General features: G+C 45.1%; 1 non-coding gene across 1 annotated transcript; it reads left to right on the top strand.

Annotated features, from left to right (window-relative positions):
• Positions 1 to 3,532: 3,532 nt before the first annotated feature.
• On the top strand, positions 3,533 to 3,605 carry Trnan-guu (transfer RNA asparagine (anticodon GUU)). The gene has a single exon. It is a non-coding gene; the product is annotated as a tRNA-Asn (tRNA).
• Positions 3,606 to 18,322: the final 14,717 nt, after the last annotated feature.

Below are 18,322 nucleotides of genomic sequence, written 5' to 3'. Positions count from 1 at the left end.
AGGGTCTGTGTTGAATATTGCCGATTGAATGCTATCTCCAACGAAAGATTTGATCCCACTTCTACGCACTGACGACGCCATCCAATGCCGGCACTCGGCTTTGTAGTTTTCGTCAGTCGACTTGAGGTCGGGTTTTCGAGAAATCCCCGTTCATACAGTTGACGAGGAAAAGACCGCCTTCGTAACAACAGAAGGCGGTTACGAATTCAAGGGTTATAGGAAAACATAAACATATCTAAAACATACCAAATCCCCCGAACTGAAAAAATACTAGCCAAAACTGAACTGAAATGGTTAAAAACCAAGGTGTAAAATAATATTCAACAGCAATGGCCGAAACCGGCTTAAAAGAAGAAACCCGCAAAACGTAGAAGCAGCAGCAGCTGAAACTGACTAGAGGCGACAAAAATACCCAAAATTTTATTTATAATGCATAAAGATGTCATCAATAGAATTTATGCGAGAGAACAAATGTTAATATTCAAATATAACAAACCTTTGAAAAGGATAAAGCGGTACAGGATTCAAACCTGTGATAGAATATTTGCTTCGCAGGAGCGGAACTACTACGGTACGATACCGAGTGGTTCTGAGCGAATAAATTGAGAGCCACATGCACGTGTAAATAGCTTCAAACATGCCCCTAGATGGCCCTATGCATCGCTTGGCTGTGCTGACTACGAAACGCCTATACGCCGCCTGGCTATAGTGCTTGACGGTATGGAGAAAGCTGGATTGGTGCTTAGCTCCTAAAATTGCCGCTTCGGAGAACCAGAAGCTCTTCTACTCGGTCTGCTGGAGCAAAGCAATGGTATGCTACCGCACCCGACAAAGATTGAAGCCGTTACCCTTTTCAAGCCTCCAAAGTCTCTCGGAGAACTACGCAGCTTTCTGTGACTATGTTCATATTTTCGTCGTTTCATGCCTGGTTTCGCAAAAATAGCCGCCCCCCTGACTGTTTTGCTAAACAAAGATGTGCCTTTTCATTGGACGCCCGAATGTGGCCCCGCCTATTGCCAATAGAAATTTCTCGTAAAATGCCGACCAGTACTTCGCCATTTTGACGCTGCTGCCACGACTGAACTTCACACGGATGCGAGTGGTGTCGGCGTAGGTGTGGTTCTTAAGCAGCGCAAATGCGACCACGGACATATCGTTGCCTACGTCAGTCGCACTCTCAGCAAGTGTGAGCGCAATTACACCGGTGAATGAACAGGATTATCTGGCCTTCGTCTTCGCGACCGAGAGGTTTCACGCATACATCCATGAACGTGCCTTCACAATAGTCAGCGATCATCACTCGCTGTGCTGGCTGGTCAACCTGCATGATCCCTGTGGTCGGCTTGCGGGCTGGGTGCTGCGTATTCAAGAAATTCAACTTCACTATCGTCTATAAGAGCGGTCGGAAGTACGCCGACGCTGATAGTGTCTGTAACCTTCCCATGAAAAAGACCGATACTGACATCGATTACTTTAACCAGTATCTTGCTCCTGTTGAGCCGCCATTTCCTGACGTGCAAAAATTCCGAATTTAACAACCGAACGATAAGACGATAGAGCCTTTTTTTGCTTCTGCACGTGTCGCAAATTCTTGACAAAGCTTTTGCCTCCGTGATGATTTGCTTTATAAAAAGGACTACTCTCCCGAGGGCACTGGTCATCTGCTTGTGGTGCCGCAAAACCTGCGCCCCTTTGTTCTCCAAATCTTGCATGATGATGTTACCTCTCGTCATATGGTACTTGTACGGACACTCCATCACTTACATCAGCGGTTTTATTGGCCGAAGATGCGCGAAACAACGGAACGGTAGGTGTCCAGCGGCTCGATTTGCCAACGTCACAAACGTCCTACTACTGCTCCTACCGGTCAACATCCCCCCATAAGCCCACCTACCGCTGCGTCCGAAAAGGTCGGTATAGATCTATTGGGGTTATTCCCTCGCTCTTCGTGTGGCAACCGCTGGATCGTGGTAGCCGTCGACTACCTCTCCCATTACGCCGAGACGTCTGCCTTACTGTCCTCAACAACTTCCGCAATAGCAAGCTTTGTCCTCCGATCCATTGTGCTTTTTCATGGAGCTCCTTTAGTAACTATCAGTGACCGTGGACGCCAGATTACTGCGGACGTCATCAAAGAGCTGCTTCGTATTTGTGCTACCAACGGTTGATGTTCCACCCCCAATAATTCGCCGACCCATGGCCACACCGACCACCAAATAGGACACTAGCATGCTCTCCCTGTAAGTCGCTTCGTATAACCGAAACTGGGATTCTATCTTGCCATTGATCACATGCGCCCACAACGCCGAAGAGCACAAGAGGTTCGGCTACAGTCCTTGTTTTTTATCTACGCCTGTTTGCCACACAGCCACCTCAATACCATAGTTCATTTCCACGAACATACCAGCCGTCAAATAGCTGATATTCTTTGCAGTGCCAAAGAAGCCCCTCGACTTGCTTGTCACCGCATTCTGGCCCCCAAAAGCGGCGTCATAATTGGCAACACAGGGACATTTGTTCCGAACCACGCTACTCTGTATACCTTGGGATGCCTCTGCGCAAGCGCGGTTTATGTCCGAAACTCCTCGGTAAGAAAGGCGGCCTTTTTGTCATGCCTAAGAGATTAAGCGGTATTGCCTATTTCCTATCCAGAATCACTGCCAGCGGTCGCTCTCACCCAAAATTCAAGTTGCGCACGTCACTCGCCTGAAACCTTGTCATCTTTGTGAAACCAACTGACTCGCCAAGCCGTCTGTGAATTCCCCATAGAAAATGTTACATACATGCCTGAATACCGATGATGGTCAATATATCCAGTGGGATAGGAATTGGCTAGAAGAAGAGAATGTATAGGATTGAACGCTAAGGGGCCAGTCCTTCCCCTGCTGTGTCTTGATCCTAATTGTAAATAAATCACGCTGCTTCATCGTCCGTAACAATACCTGAATAACAGAAGCACGCAGTACGAATCTCCTTCATTACAAGAATGAACAAAAAATGAACAAAAAAGAAGGAGGGTGACGGAAAGAAAGTTGCGGAACAAAATAGATGAGAATGATGAAGATTGAACAGGAGTTCGAGTAATAGATATACTAGAGAAATGGCGAGAAGGCAGAAAGCTCTACATTGTACAAAACCGGGTTGTGGAACAAACATGCAAAAAATTATACACGTCACCACTAGCCGTAACTATGCAAACGCCCACACGAGTTTGGTTTTCTTTCGGTTTATTTATTACAGCGAGTATCAGGTAATATGTTCGCAAAGTTCGAACATGGCATTTCACGGGAACTTTATGCTCGCGTTCCGGGACCGGAGCCAATTGCAGGACGTTTTATTGTCGTGCGCAAGGCAAGAGATAATAGTCGGCGTCTACACCACTGTTTTGCCGCCGCACGAACATTTTCACAATGTCAATGTAAATTTCTCCTGTCGGTGTGTGGTTTCCAGCGCCACTACAGCTACCACCACCAAGCACAGGAAAAATTTACATCGACTCAAATACCCCAGAAAGTGGAGGGAAAAACTAGACCCGCCGGTAGCGTAGTGGGTATCGCACCAGACCGTTATTCTGGAGGTTGTGGGTTCGGATCCCACCTGACGGGCATTTTTTTCTCCACTTTCTTTCTTTCCAAATTCTTTATCTTGACCAACTACATCCTCCCCTTTGCTTTCAGAGGTTTTTTTGACTGCCAATTCTTATTTCTGTCTCATTTTCAAAGAGCCCCTAATTTCCTATTCTGATTCGGTACATGCATAGCGAGGGCCTCTGTTCTGGCTGTCTTGGTGCCATAGGGAGCTTAAGAGACTCAACGCTGGTCGACCACTCTCGACATGTCGTAGATGTACGAGTCACGGCCCGGGGGTTAAAAAGAAGGTCACCTTCACAATGAGTAGTCCGAGTGGCGCTGGCTACCACCTCCAAGCGCAGGAAACAAAAAACACCTGAACATAAATACCCTAGAAAGTGGAGGCTAAAGTAGATCCCGTGGTAGCGTAGTGGTTATCGCACAAGACCGGTATTCTGGAGGTCGTGGGTTCGGATCCCACCTGACGGGCATTTTTTCTCCACTTTCTTATTTTCCAAATTCTGTATCTTGACCAACTACATCCTTCCCTTTGCTTTCCGAGGTTTTCTTGACTGCCAATTCTTATTTCTGTCTTATATATATATATATATATATATATATATATACTTGTATATACTGTAGGGACCCAGCCACTAGGTATTGTGTGCCCCGCGTATGGTGTTAACTGTTCGGTGAGCGTGCACCGAACACGTTTGCATTGCGCATCAAACCAGGAACGCATGCACAATCTCCAAGACATACTTAAAATCGGCTCTGACGAGTTCAGTGCTTGGAGTTAGACGGAACCACCCGGCGGCAGTGCATAGCTATTAAGGCAGCAGCAAGTGGAGGAAGTCTGCAACTACTACCCTCGGCGCGATTACAATCACAATCACGTGGCGTGACCGCACACGGTGCAACTTGAGACCATAAGCTCGGACATCGTCGTGAGTGTTTAAGGAAGAACCCTATTATTTTCTTTAGAGTCGGTACATATCTTTATAGAAAGTCGCAATTCACGCGTTGCTCTTATGTTTTATGCTGATATTTCCAAGCAGGTTTTTATAATTGTTCAGCAAGCAAATCGTTATCTCTGTTTCCTGCGTGTCCCCGTCACTTTGTTCGTAGGGGTGATGCTCCCATACCCTTCCCTGATAACGGAGGTTTCTTCGCTGGCACCCAACACAGGGTACTCTTTTCTCTTTCTTTTCTAGTCTTGACTCAGGCCAGGTTTATTATGCCTATCCACTTTCTGATAGACTGGAATCTCTGGATGACAACGGTTGGGATTGGTTACCTGTGGTTGCAACTTTAACCTCATTTACGCAGCAGCTTTACTCACAGTACTGTCCAGATAGGGGAATTGCCAGAAACCAGCTGTGCCGACTAGGCGAGCATGACAGCATTCCCAGAAGAAGCCTTCAACCACATGCATGATATCAACCCTAGATAAGGCATGCGTTCGATCGATTAGAAGCGTCGCACCTAAACTTGTGAGTGCCTCGCTATAAAAGATCCGATTATCAGAGATTTCAAACTGCCCCTTTGCATGGCGCCGTTACGATCAATTGGTTTTTCCAGGAGCACAAATACACGGTGTACTCTGCGCCTATTTATGAACTAGGGCAAATCAAAGGCACGTGGAACGATACAATGATCGGTGCTTCCAAATACGCGATTTATCGAAGCGCCTAAACACAGTCCGCAAGCGTACTCGGATAGTACTGCGCCGACAGAGCTGATATTGGAGAGCACGTAGCTCATTCTCGATTTTATGGACCAGTTGGTTGAATTCATGAGCTAGTTTTAAAATCAGTGTCTGGTGCTCAAGCGTAAGAATCATAACAGCACCGTATCAATCGTTTGCCTGGCCAGCTTTCGCCAACCCGGTGAAGTGCCACAGTAGCCCGCAACTGCAGCAAAAGTGGCCGTACCAACGTACACAGCGCATGCCGACAAAAAAAGGCACACGATTTCAGTCACAAAGTCATCGATAGCCAACAGGCAATAGAATTATCGGGTGAAAAGTAATAACCAGGATGTTGCCAGTGGCTTTGGGGTCATCAGCAGAGGTTGCGAGGTGACCTCCGAAGTCATTTCCACACACGCTAAACTTCACGCTGCGTTTCAAGCAAGAGTTCCTGCCCCGGGATGTGTTTGCCGGATAAGAGATTAACCGCGCTAACGGCTACAAAGTTTGTTTGTTTGTTTGTTTAGGCAGAGTGCAAGTACACCGCACCCAATGGTATCATTTCAAAGCTTCTGCCGAGTTAAACGGTGCAAAAGATGTTTAAGCCAATTTGATCGAGCCCAATTGATCGAGCCCGATCGATCAACCAGACGAGGCCCAATCCCTGAAGTACCACAACGGCAGCAGCACTACCGAGGTACATTGAACAACAAACTGAATAAAAGTAAAAACATCAAACGAAACCCAAAAAACAACTTAGGAAAACTATATCAACTGAATTGTTTTATTGTAAAACAATGACAAAACCCAAGAAACAGTATATTGATAACAGATATATACTACGCGAAAAGTAAAGACCGTGACGTAAACAAAAAAAAGTTTAGCAAAAAGTCGTTTTACCAGAACAATACAAAGACCAATTTTTCTTTCAACCATGTTGCAATATTTTGTAAAACATTGCAATTTTGCAATTGCATTTAGTAAACGGTCCTAGTTTAGTAGGCTGCCTAAAATATAGGGTGGCAATGTTCTGTAACCAATTCCCATGGTAAGTACTTTGTAGACAACTGACAGTAAGCTCATGGGGCTTTAATTTCTCAAGTCCTTCAGGCCACTTTTTTTATAGATTAGGGGAATGTTCGCATTCTTCGTAGACTCTGGTATACTAGCCATTGGGTATACAGGTTAGCCAGTTTTCTGAGTACAATTTGCCCGCCATTCTTCAAGAGTTGTGATGTTATTTGACCTCACCAGTCTTTGCCCAATTGTATTTTTTTTCAAAGCCTTCGTTACTTCTTTCGTTACTGGTTGAAGTCTATCGCCTTTGAACTGCTTTGTCGTTCGGTGTTATCGTTGACGCCGCGGATAGAGTGCAGATCTCTATAGAACTCCTCGACTACTATAACTTTTTATCCCCATTTTTTATGGGATTGCCTTGCTTCTCTTCAGGTGCATAAATCTAAGCTTTCCTCATGCCTAGATGCCTATACAGTGCTTTCAGGCTGCCTCGTGTCTTTACAGCATGCTCTATCCTCTCATTATTAAACTTCCGTATGTCAGGTATGTTACCCTCATTGATTAACTTCGAAAATTTGGGTAGTTTTATTCTATCTGCTGTGGTGTAGAATAATATGCTAGGCCATTTAATAATTAAATACTTCGCCTTCTGGGAAAGTTTACAAGCATCCTGTCGAGCGGTCGTACCTCCGACTTTTACTGTACACACCGTGATAATGCGTGTAACGGTGTATAACTTCGCCTCCCAGGTTAAAGCAGAATATAGAGTCTGCAGCGCGATAATGAATTCTTCAACCTTCTGTCTTACTGTTAGCTCACTTATTGGCTTCTTTGATTCTAGATTGTTACGATCACTTTTCAAATATCGGCTAATTCGAAACCTGAGCATTTGGTGGTCAGTACACCTCCCCCATCCAAGCACTTGTATAACTGGCACGACGCCAGGGATATCGGATATTATGAAATCAATTTCCTTTTTACGCTCCTCATTCGGACTTCTTAGCATCTACTTCAGGCTACACCGTTTGCAGAAGAAGTATTACGAATCTGTGGAATATTCCTTTCGGCAAACTCGACTAGAAAGTCCCCTGTTATATTTACAACCAGGACCATGGTTCCCAAAAACGTTGTCTCCAGCCTGTGTCTTGCACACTTGAGTATTGAAGTCTCCCGTAACTACGGTATACTGCGTTTTTGCTTCAGCCATGGCTGATACCACATGTTCATATAAGCGTTCAACTAGCTGGTCATCATGGCTGGATGTAGGCGTGTACCTCTGAACCAACTTAATTTTGTACCTTTGATTAAGCCTAATTACAATACCCGCTACACTTTCGGAATGCTATAGTATTCGTCTATGTGGCCAGCTATGATTTCATCGACTTGCAATCCCACTCGGAGTTCTCTTCTGGCCGCGGTAACAAAGGACGTGTCCATATCTCAGCATTGTAAGGGCTTCAACTGTCCTCCTAACCCCGCTACGCCCTATTACATCCCATTTATTGCCCTCAAATTCCTCGAACAACGCCTGCCGAAACGTCTCGCTAGATAACGTCCTCGCCTGAAACGTTGACATGTTCAGAATAAAATGGCGGCGTCTCCGGATTAAGGGATCATTAGCACCCTCCGCTGCCTCACAGGTGTCACTGCCACCAAGGTCGATTGCTTTGCAAGCACTGGAGAATGCCGGCCATAAGTTAATTGGCGTATCCATGGGAGATCCTAGCCAATACTACAGCAATGTGGCCAATACTGCTGTGGTGATGGCATACGTTACCGGCAATGGTCGAAGGGAGCAGGCCGAAACCACAGCGTCCTTCACTAATTCTATGAACACGCGGATTTGTGAGACAAAACACCCATTCGTGCTTCCACACTTTGACAACAGCCTGAAGATTTATCAATCTGAAGTGTTTATTTTTAGTCAGCTTTAAACTTTTCAGTTCTAAATCAATGAGGACGAAAATGGCAAGACAAAAGTGCGTTTACAACAGTGCGGAATGTAAATGCTTCACTGGATGTCGTAGGGGGGGGGGGAGGGGTTGTGCAGGGCATTATGAATAAATGAATGACTTTATTTCTCGTAAAGTTTACAAAAAACAGTACGACGGACGATTTGGGAAAAAGTTGCTCGCAGGCAACTTGACCAGCCCAAAAGCCCGGTAGACTCACAGGGCAGCAAGACAGCGAGACGAGAGAGAGAGAGAAAAAAAGAAAAAAACAGAAGAGAAGAGAAGTTAAAAAAAACATACAAACAAATACCACCAGTACAATGTAATCAAAAGAAAATGACATCTTTGTCATTAGAGAAATAAAATACAAACAAGAATCACCAGTCTAATGTAGTTAAAAAAGTTACACTTTTGTCACCACATAGCGCCAGGAAAAACGCGGGAGAAGTAGGATTACAAAAAATACCTAGGAAGAAATACAATCAAAGACGAAGTATACATCACTGCTGAAGGTAAAATTCCAGTAGGTTTAATTGGGGTCCAGGATTTACGTTGTCATCAATAAGATAATTTAACAAGGTTGGTAATCTGTGGCGTAGCATTTGTACTCCATAATTAGTTCTTGATTGGGGTATTTGCCAGAAATCAGGAGATCGTGTGTAGTAGTAAATATTATGACGCTCCGGAGAAGCTATATTACAAATATAGTTTAGATTATTTTTTGCTCCCCGTTGTACAGTAATGCCAAACGATAAGAAAATAATTGTACAATTTTTAATACCCTGAGCTCACTGAAAAGTAACTTAGTGAACTGATAAATAAGGCATTGTAAATCAGTAATTTGATTTTGCGAGGGAGGTACCAAAGACGAGAAAGTGTACCTACGATTTGGGAAAGTTTGCCATCAAGACAGTGTACCTGATGACTATAGGTCATATGTGCATTAAACCAAACGCGTAATGTTTTAATTGAGCTCACGATTTCAATTTTTGAGGAGGCCAAAGTTACATCTGCTTCAATTGTGATGTTTTTGTTTATTGCATGAAATAGTACTGCTTTAGTTTTGCCTGTGTTTATTTTCTGGCCATTTTCAACACACCATTCATGGATGCTTTCTAACACTGAGTTTGCATTTTGTATTAGGATACTCACTTTGTTGGATTTAAATAGCCGAGTAGTATCATCAGCATAAATAACGTATTTAGTGTCATAATCTACATTTACTATGTCATTTATGTATATGTTAAAACGAAGAGGGCCTAATATACTTCCTTGGGGAACGCCAATTTTTACCGGTTTAATTTTGGAGGGGGTGTCTAACTGTACATAATGGGTTCCATTTGCTAAGTATGAAGCGATACGTTGTAAGGCAACAACGCGAACACCATAACAAGCTAGCTTTTTAAGGAGCAGCGGATGACTAATAGAATCAAATGCCTTGCTTAGGTCGAGGAAAACACCAAGCATTAATAAGCGTTCATCTAGGTTTTTTAAGATACCCGCCGCGGTGGCTCAGTGGCTAAGGCGTTGCGCTGCTGAGCACAAGGTCGCGGGTTCGATTCCCGGCCGCGGCGGCCGCTTTTCTGATGGAGGCGAAAAGCAAAAACGCCCGTGTGTACGAGATTTCGGCGCATGATAAAGATCCCCAGGTGGTCAAAATTAATCCGGAGCCCTCCACTACGGCGCGCCTCATCGCCTGCGTTGCGTCGGCGCGTTAAACCCCACAATCAATCAATCAAAATCAAATCAGGTTTTTTAAGATAGATTCTTTTAAATCAAGGAGGCAGACTGAGTTGACAGGTGCTTGCGGAAAGCAAACTGGTTATGTGCGATTATATTTTTACTTTCAAAAAAAATCAGAGAGGCGACAAAAAATAATTTTTTTCAACACATTTGGAGAATACCGGTAAGATAGATATCGGTCTTTAATTCGACAACTTAGTTCTGTCACCCTTTTTGAACACTGCCAGTACTTTAGCTTTTTGCATTTTGAATGTGGAAACACCTGTGGAGAGAGAGAAGTTATATATATGCGTTAATATAGGTGCAATTATGTCAAACACATATTTAATGGGCTTGATTTGCAGGTTATCTGCATCGCAGGCTGAGCTGTTGCTTAATTGAGAAAAGAGAACCGTCAATTCTTTAACATCTGTCGGACGTAAAATATGGTTTGAGGGCATTCAGAAGCGATATAGCGACATTAGCGGTGTTTAGTGCAGCGACACTGAAATTGAAGGTCAGAATAGCACTCCTGCATCATTTATCTTAGCAATGTTGCTATATTTGGCCGGAGCTTCCAAGTGCGCCTTGACTGATTACAGTCTTTCCTGGAGATAATTCTAATATTGAAAAAAACCTGCCTAAGTCTCAAAAGCAACTATTACCGTAGCAAGATCTAAAATTTTTAAACAATGTCGTTCATACGGAGGGCATTCTTATTGCCGTTACAATAACTTCGAGTTTTAGTAACTTCTTTACAAAGATAGGCAAGAAATGAGGACTGTATATTTATACGACTTTGTGCGTAATAAAGGTGCTCTATTGTAAAATTCCCACATTTAGAAGATCCACGCGTGATTTTACAAAAAGAAACTCCATTTCTGTTGAAAGGAAGTGTAACAGAAAGCGTTCAATCCGCGGTAGCAATGGCCACATCGCCCGCCTGCGCTCGGCAATGATGATGACAACGCCGAGTGAGAAATGCAATGCACACAGGTGAAAGTAACCTGGGATCTGATGCAGTAATGGGACAAAAAAAAACAACCTGTAAGAAAACGATTGTTTCTGTGATCCTGGGTATTTCAGGTAAACGAAAAACTAATAGCCATAGGAAGGAGACTGTGTTATTATAGTACATGCCATTTCCAAATTTTGCCGGTATGTCTAAAGCGGACCATTCAATGGGGTAGCAACAATCACACATTGTGTTGGTCTAAACATTGTGTAGTGTTGGGTTTCTCGCATAGAAAACGATAATCTCAACGCCGACATTCAATAAAACATATGCACAAAGCTTGTTGCAGCTTTTTCTACCCACAACCAGCCTACAGACACCGTACACGTAGGCCAACGTATAAGCGTGCACCCCTATCCGACAAAGGAAGCCTGAGGCAATACCTTCAAGACCAGCATTTTGGTATATGCCGAAATAAAGGACGTGTTGTCCAAATATATATGATATCATACCCGAAAGTGCAGTCAACTGCAAAACTCCGCAATCCGCCTTTTTCATTGCGCTGTCGCGGCCCCTGGTGGCACCGCCGATAAGCGATATGCCAGTGGTGCAAGTGGGCTGCCACCGCAGCGGGATCAGGGCTGCGTAGCTCGTGTGTATTTGTTTTACGTCGATTGTATGGCTAGCCTATAGCTGCAAAAGGACTAACTACGCTTGCAGACGTACGTTGTCAGCTGGGAAATACGTGAACAAGCCTGCTACGTCGTTTCATTCTTGAGCGGTTCCGCAAGTGTCAGTACAGAATGGTAGCTATCTGAGGCTGCGGAAGCGACGTTCTCACGCTATTTGTTTCTTTTTTTCTCTCTGGCTCCTGAAAGGGCAAGAACATGTGCATCGGCATCTGTAAAACCGCAGCAGCATAAAAGCAATCACCTAATGTTGCCTTTATAAAAATCATTGCTTGATGCTGGTATGTGGAATTCAGCGAATTAAAAAATTATACGTGGCTGCTTATTTGCTCATTTCCGCTGTTCTTTTTTTCCCCTCTGTTTCTTATCATAAGGAGAATCAATAAATGTGCGGATTACTTTTCTGAGCGTTTTGACCGAAGCAAGCGAAGTCCAAAGGAAACGAAATCACAACGTATCTAAGAATATTGTCTTTTGTGGTGCATTTCTAATCGTAAGCATAGCTGTCCATCCTAGTCGCATTACACCTTCTTCTTTAGAAGAACTGTCAGTTTGGAAACTTGGTATTCGTTCATTCCTGTTAAACAGCTTCGATATCCCGGGCGAAAAAAAGTGGTGCACAGGAAATGACGAGTGCACCACAAGTGGTGCCCTCGTCATTTGGATCAATACATTTTCCAGCATTGCAGGGCTGTATGCAGATTATAATGAGAAAACAAAACGCCTCACTTTGTGCAAGCAGACCAGGACAAACATAAAAAAATAACAATATCAAAAGAAGGAGTCGAACCACTACGTTCGAGCAGTGAGCAGTGTCTGACGCTCCAGACCACTCGGCCACGGCTCATTTTTTTTCCCTTATTACATGGGAGAATACGCTCAGACGTGCCAGTACAAGGAAAGCATGTTCTCGGTATCTGGGGATCTGACGTGCCAGCACGCTGTCGTCCCCGGTAGTGTGAATGCCTGGTGTGACTGCGACAGGATCCAGAACGGGGCGTTTCTGCGTGGTGCCTCGGTGGATAGCTTCTGATTTGTTCGCTGCCGTTTGGGGTGGCTGTATGTAGATAGAAACAAAAAATTGGCCGCGCATACGCTCTTTTCGTTGCAAATGTCGAGAAAAGACGATAGTCTTTGCCAACAATTGACAAAGTAAACGCTTCTATTCGCTTTCCCGCTCACTTCTTATGATGTTCCTCTTCCGTCGCGCTCCTCTCAAGGAAACACGCCAAACTTTTGCTCAAGTCGAATTTACCGCCCTCCACTCCTCCAGGCCAGTTGCCTTGATGCCAGCGCTTCCGTGCGGCGGAGACGCGCGTGAATTGAGGCAACCTATTTCAATGCTTATACTACCACCTTTGCCTAGTCCACGTGGGTTCCCAGCAGAACGTCAAGCCCATCTAGTGGAACTTTTTTTAACTGTTCCGGATGATTGCCTAAAATGCCGCCAGAAGCTATTCTGTCGCGGGCGACAGCAGACGACTGCGAAGTGATTTTTTTTTCAGTAGTGGATGTAGCATTTCATTTTGTAAAAATCAAGCATCTTTGATTTTAATAAAAGAACACTGCAATCATCTCTTCTGTAATATTACATTGTCGTATATTTTTGTAATGTCGTGTTCTTCTTCAACAATGTTGACAAGTATGAACAATACACTAGACTAGACGGGCAGATTTACCTGTGACTATATAAGAGAATTGCGCAGACCCAGTTTTACTTTGGCCTTGTGGCTAAATCGGGTACCAGACAGACAGATAGACAGACAGACCCAAATTTCTGGGTATAAGTAGCACAAGAAAAACTATCGTCTTTATGATGATGTTTGAAGGTTAATGGCGCAAGGCTAGCTATTGCAAAGCGCGCCAAGGAAGTGGTTTGATGAATTCGTGACAACTAAAATGTTAGTGGGAACACGAATAAAATCAATTAAAGACTATGAGCATGGCTGGTGTAACGGGCCAGTATAAAGAACAACAGCGGTTAAAATCAAGAGGTGGCTGGTGTATCGGACCAGGGGTAAAAGTATGGGTGGTATGAGATGAGCTGTAAGAATTGCACTTCTGAAAGAAACTTGAAGGTGTGCTAGACAGAAAACATGCCATATTCTCCTAAAAGGTATGAGTGATGTAACGGAAGATGTTGTCTGTAAAGTTCTCTAAAGGGTTTGCGTCGTGTAATGTCGAGTGCCTTGCATTGAGTGAGGATGTGTATCACGGATAGGCCTTCCCCACACCTGCTACACAAGGGTCATGGATATCCAGTGAGCAGGTGCGAGTGTGGTACATGCCTATGGCCTATCCGTAACCTAGCTAAGGTAACTTCAATGTGCCTGTTGTTTGAGTCAGTAGTGTATTGTCCCAAGTATGGTTTTATTCCGTGTAGTTTGTTGTCTGACTGTTCGCTCCAGTCTGCTTGCCAGGTTTTACGGAGTTGCTGTCTTATGTGTGGCTTGAGGTCTGTGTAATGTACTGTTGTTAAGTGTACTGTGTTTCGTAGTGCAGCACTGGCGGCCATTTCACCGGCCAGTGCTGCACTCCGAATCGGCGGCCATTTCATTTCATCGGCGGCCATTTCATCGGCGGCCATTTCTTCGGCTTTACAGCAATGCCGCAGCGGCCTGGCACCCAACACACAGTCACCCCAAGCTATGACGAATGAGCTACCATAAATGATTTGAGGACAAGATTAGCGACAGGGTTTTTCGATGACTTTCCCGATGATAATGCACGGACGACTCTCAGCGAATATGTATAGATAACGGATTTAGAAATACCATGTTCAACTATGTGACCTATAACCAGAAAAATGCCATATGCCTCTGCCGTAAATATACTTGTCTTTTCCTTCATGGTTCTAGATGCTTCAAAATTGGGTCCATGCGCAGCACAAGAGACTGCAGTGAACGTTTTAGATGCATCGCTGAAAACTTCTGCAGCCGTGTATTTGTCCTGCACATACATGAAATGCTACAAAATCCCACTACTTGGTGTCCTGTTCTTATTGTATTTTAAGAAAGACAAGTCACATGCAACAGGACGAAGATGCCATGGTGCGACAAGATCAGTGTGAGATGACTTGGATGTGTTTATAAAGGAGACCTCAAGAATAGTGACCTCATCCCTCACTCTCTGTGAAAAGGGAACCGGAATAGATGGGCAATTTAAAAAGAGCTGATATGTGGATGTATCATTGAAAACCGATTTAAATGATTTGTGGTCTATTGATTAACTTTTAGAGGCATGTAACAAGTCAACATAGGTTCGCTAGTGTGATAAGTACCTTTGTCGCACTCTGCGTAAAGACTCTGTACTGGGCTCGTACGGAATGCGCCACAAGGTAGGCGAAGGCCCAAGTGAAGCACTGGGTCGAGCATTTTAAGTTCTGTTTTCATGGCTGACCCATACACAACACTCCCATAGTCAAGTCACGACCCCACTAGGCTTGTGAAAATACGGAACAGGAGTTGCTTGTCCGTTCCATAGGACTGGTGTGACAACATTTTAAGAATTTGGGAGCCTTAGGCCATTTACGTTTAAATTGTTTAATATGAGGGATGAACGTAAGCTTTTCATCCAACACCACACCTAAAAACGTGTGTTCCTTCGTCACAGGAATCGATACGCAAGTAACGGTAATGTCTGGGTCCGGATGGATACCGCGCTTCCTGCAGAAGGCAACACAGGTGCTTTTTTCTGGGTTAAGTTTAAAACCGTTCTTGTCTGCCCAGCTGGCCAATTTTTTTCACATCGAGCTAGACTTGATGCTCACAGATGGAAGTATTGCATGATTTAAAAGATACCTGGACGTCGTCTGCATAGATTGAATAAGAGATTGTAGGTGGCAATGCCTTCCCAAGGGAGTTCGTCTTAACTATGAACAGAGTGCAGCTTAGAACTCCACCTTTCGGAACGCCGTTTTCTTGTACATGAACGCTTGAGAGTGCGCTACAACTCTCACGCGAAATGTACTTTTGGACAAATAACTACCAAGGGTGTTGAGCATATGTCCCAAAACACCGAAAGACTGCAGGTCACTGAGGATCCCGTAACGCCAAGCGATATCATAGGCCTTCTCAACGTAAAAAAACACCGTTGCGCAAAACTGTTTGTGAATGAAAGCGTCCTTGATGTATGATTCAAGGGCGACAAGTTGGTCATTTGTAGATCGCCCCCCCCCCCTGAAGCGTGCCTGGCAGCCCTCGAGAAGACCGTTGTACTCAAGAAAGTACACGTCTCCTGTTTATCATCTTATCGATGAGCTTGCACAGGCAGCTTGTAAGGGTGATGGGCAGATAGCTAGCGGGAGGGGAAGGGTCCTTCTCTTCCTTCAGGAAAGCCCCGAAAGCCATATGTTGTTCTATAGAAGTAGGAGTGTTTCAACAGTGTCTGGGTGTAGGTGTTATATTATGGTGTATGTCATTTTGTCTTCACCAGGGGCTGAAGGCGTACATGTGCTCAGAGCAGCCTTTGGCTCATGAATTAAAAAATGACAATTGTAACAAGTGCGCGGCTTGTTGTTATCAAGCAGGGCTTCTTTTCTACAGATGTTTTGTACTTCATGAAAGTGTTTGTGTAGTGCGCTGAACTGGACACGTGTTGGAAGTGTTGTGCAAGTGTGTTAGCCGGTTCTCCCAGTGTGTCCACTGTTGTACTAACCAGCGCCAGGCTGTGTGTCTGTTATGCTTTTAGTTTGCGTATTCGTGTCCAGACTTTGTGTGTGTCAGTGTATGAGTTGATGGAAGTGAGGAAGGAGCACCAAGTCTCCCTTTTCGACTCGCGACGCACTCGCTTCCTAAAAGCCTTTGCCTGTTTAAAAGAAATTAGGTTATCTGACGTTGGGTATCGGCGAAATATACCCCACGCCTTGTTCTGGGCCTCTCGCGGCCGCCTGCAGTCCTCGTTCCACCTGGGCCTTCTTGGTGTGCGGGACGCACTGGAGGCCTGGGGAATGGCCTTCTCGGCTGCGTCGAGGATATGCGCCGTGATGAGTGGAGCAGCTTCCTCCACGTTGTAGGTTTTTTATGGATGTGTGGTTAAGTTGAGATGTTGGTGTGAATGTGCTCCAGTTTGCTTTCGTTTTATTAAATCTTTTATGGGAAGATGCACTGCTCGGGCCTGTAGGTATATGCGTTGATGAAGTGGGGAAATGGTCACTACTATATGGGTCTATGCCCACACCCCACTCAAAACATGGAAAGAGAACTGCGGAACCAATAGCCAAGTCAAGATGCGAGTATGTATTGTGTCCTAAGGTATGGTATGCAGGATGTTTTTTGTTGAAAAGGCATGCTCCGGAGGATGTAAGAAACTTCTCTTCAGGCGACTTAGGGCATTCGTTCTGGAGGAACCCCAAATTGAGTTGTCCGCATTAAGGTCGCCTGCTAGTATGTATGGCTCGGGCGGCTGGTCAACCAGTGCCTCGTAATCAGAGCTCATAAGTGCAACATCAGGAGAGATATAAATGGAGCATACCGTTATCAACATATTAAAAATTGTTGTTCGGATCGCTACAGCCTCGAGGACAGTTTGAAAGAGAGAGTGTAGCACGCTATTATTTCAGGGCGATAATGGCCACACCTCCTCAAGAGTGGGTGTAGCCATCCCTCTCCTTTCTGAATACCATATACCTGTTTAAGAAATTTCTTTGTTTAAAATTGAGGTGTCTTTTCAGGACACACATGATACATGGCTGACTGGCATGCAAAATCTCAAACACATCGTCAAGATTTTTAAGGATGCCTCTACAGTTCCATTAGACGATGTTTTCTGTTCCCATTATTCAAATTTAAGAATGACTGCTGTGTGTGTGTGTGTGTGTGTGTGTGTGTGTGTGTGTGTGTGTGTGTGTGTGTGTGTGTGTGTGTGTGTGTGTGTGTGTGTGTGTGTGTGTGTGTGTGTGTTCGTGTGTGCTCATGTGTCGTCTGTCGGGGCTGTTACTTTTGGAATGGGCTTTTTAGGCGTTACTGCTGGCTTGCCATCGGAGGCCGCTCCTTGCGGTGTGTGGCAGGCAAGAACGGCGTGACGTTCATCTCGTCCTCAAATCTCGTCCACCCTCCAACGCACTGGAGGACAGGGAGGCAGAGGTGGGAGCGGCACTGGTCCCAAATAAAGTGGTTTGCCCCACAACCGCTGCTGCTGCCTCAGCAAGTGGCGTGGTGCCGGGTTGGGCTGCGTGAGGCAGCCCAGGGAGGGCCAGGTGAGGGACCAGGCAAACTCGCTGAACTGGGTCCATGGGGACACCTGACGCCACTCCGCCCCCTGGCGAGCTGCGTCAGCGGACCTCCCCAGGGGGAAAGAGGCGAACCTCTTTTGCGCCAACGGGAAGGTGATGTTCTCAGTTACCTTGATGTTGATTATCTTTTTTTCCTGTGGGAATTTTTCACACTTGCGGAAGTACGCCGCAAGCGGCCCCCCGCAGTTCAGACAAGACAGGGTATCGTATGGACAATTGTCGATCGAATGATCATGCGCCCCGCATTTCGCACACATCGTTCGGCTACGGCAAGAGTTTGTACCATGCCCGAACAGCTGGCACTTAAAACAGCGACGCGGGTTCGGTATGTACGGATGGATGGAGCAACAGATAAAACCTGCATTTATGTGTTGTGGAAGAACTGCGCGGGTAAAAGTCAAGATAATGTGCTTGGTGGGAATCTCCTTGTCGTGTCTGCGGATAGTGATGCGGCTCGCGGCAGTGAGGCCCTGATACTTCAAACCGGCAAGGAGAT

The sequence above is a fragment of the Haemaphysalis longicornis genome, unplaced genomic scaffold (genome assembly GCF_048455015.1).
Source record: "Haemaphysalis longicornis isolate Haplotype H1 unplaced genomic scaffold, Haemaphysalis longicornis Haplotype H1 scaffold_13, whole genome shotgun sequence".
Lineage (NCBI taxonomy): Eukaryota > Metazoa > Arthropoda > Arachnida > Ixodida > Ixodidae > Haemaphysalis > Haemaphysalis longicornis.
Note: the sequence above shows the minus strand (reverse complement) of the source record. Positions and strands in the feature narration are given on the sequence as shown.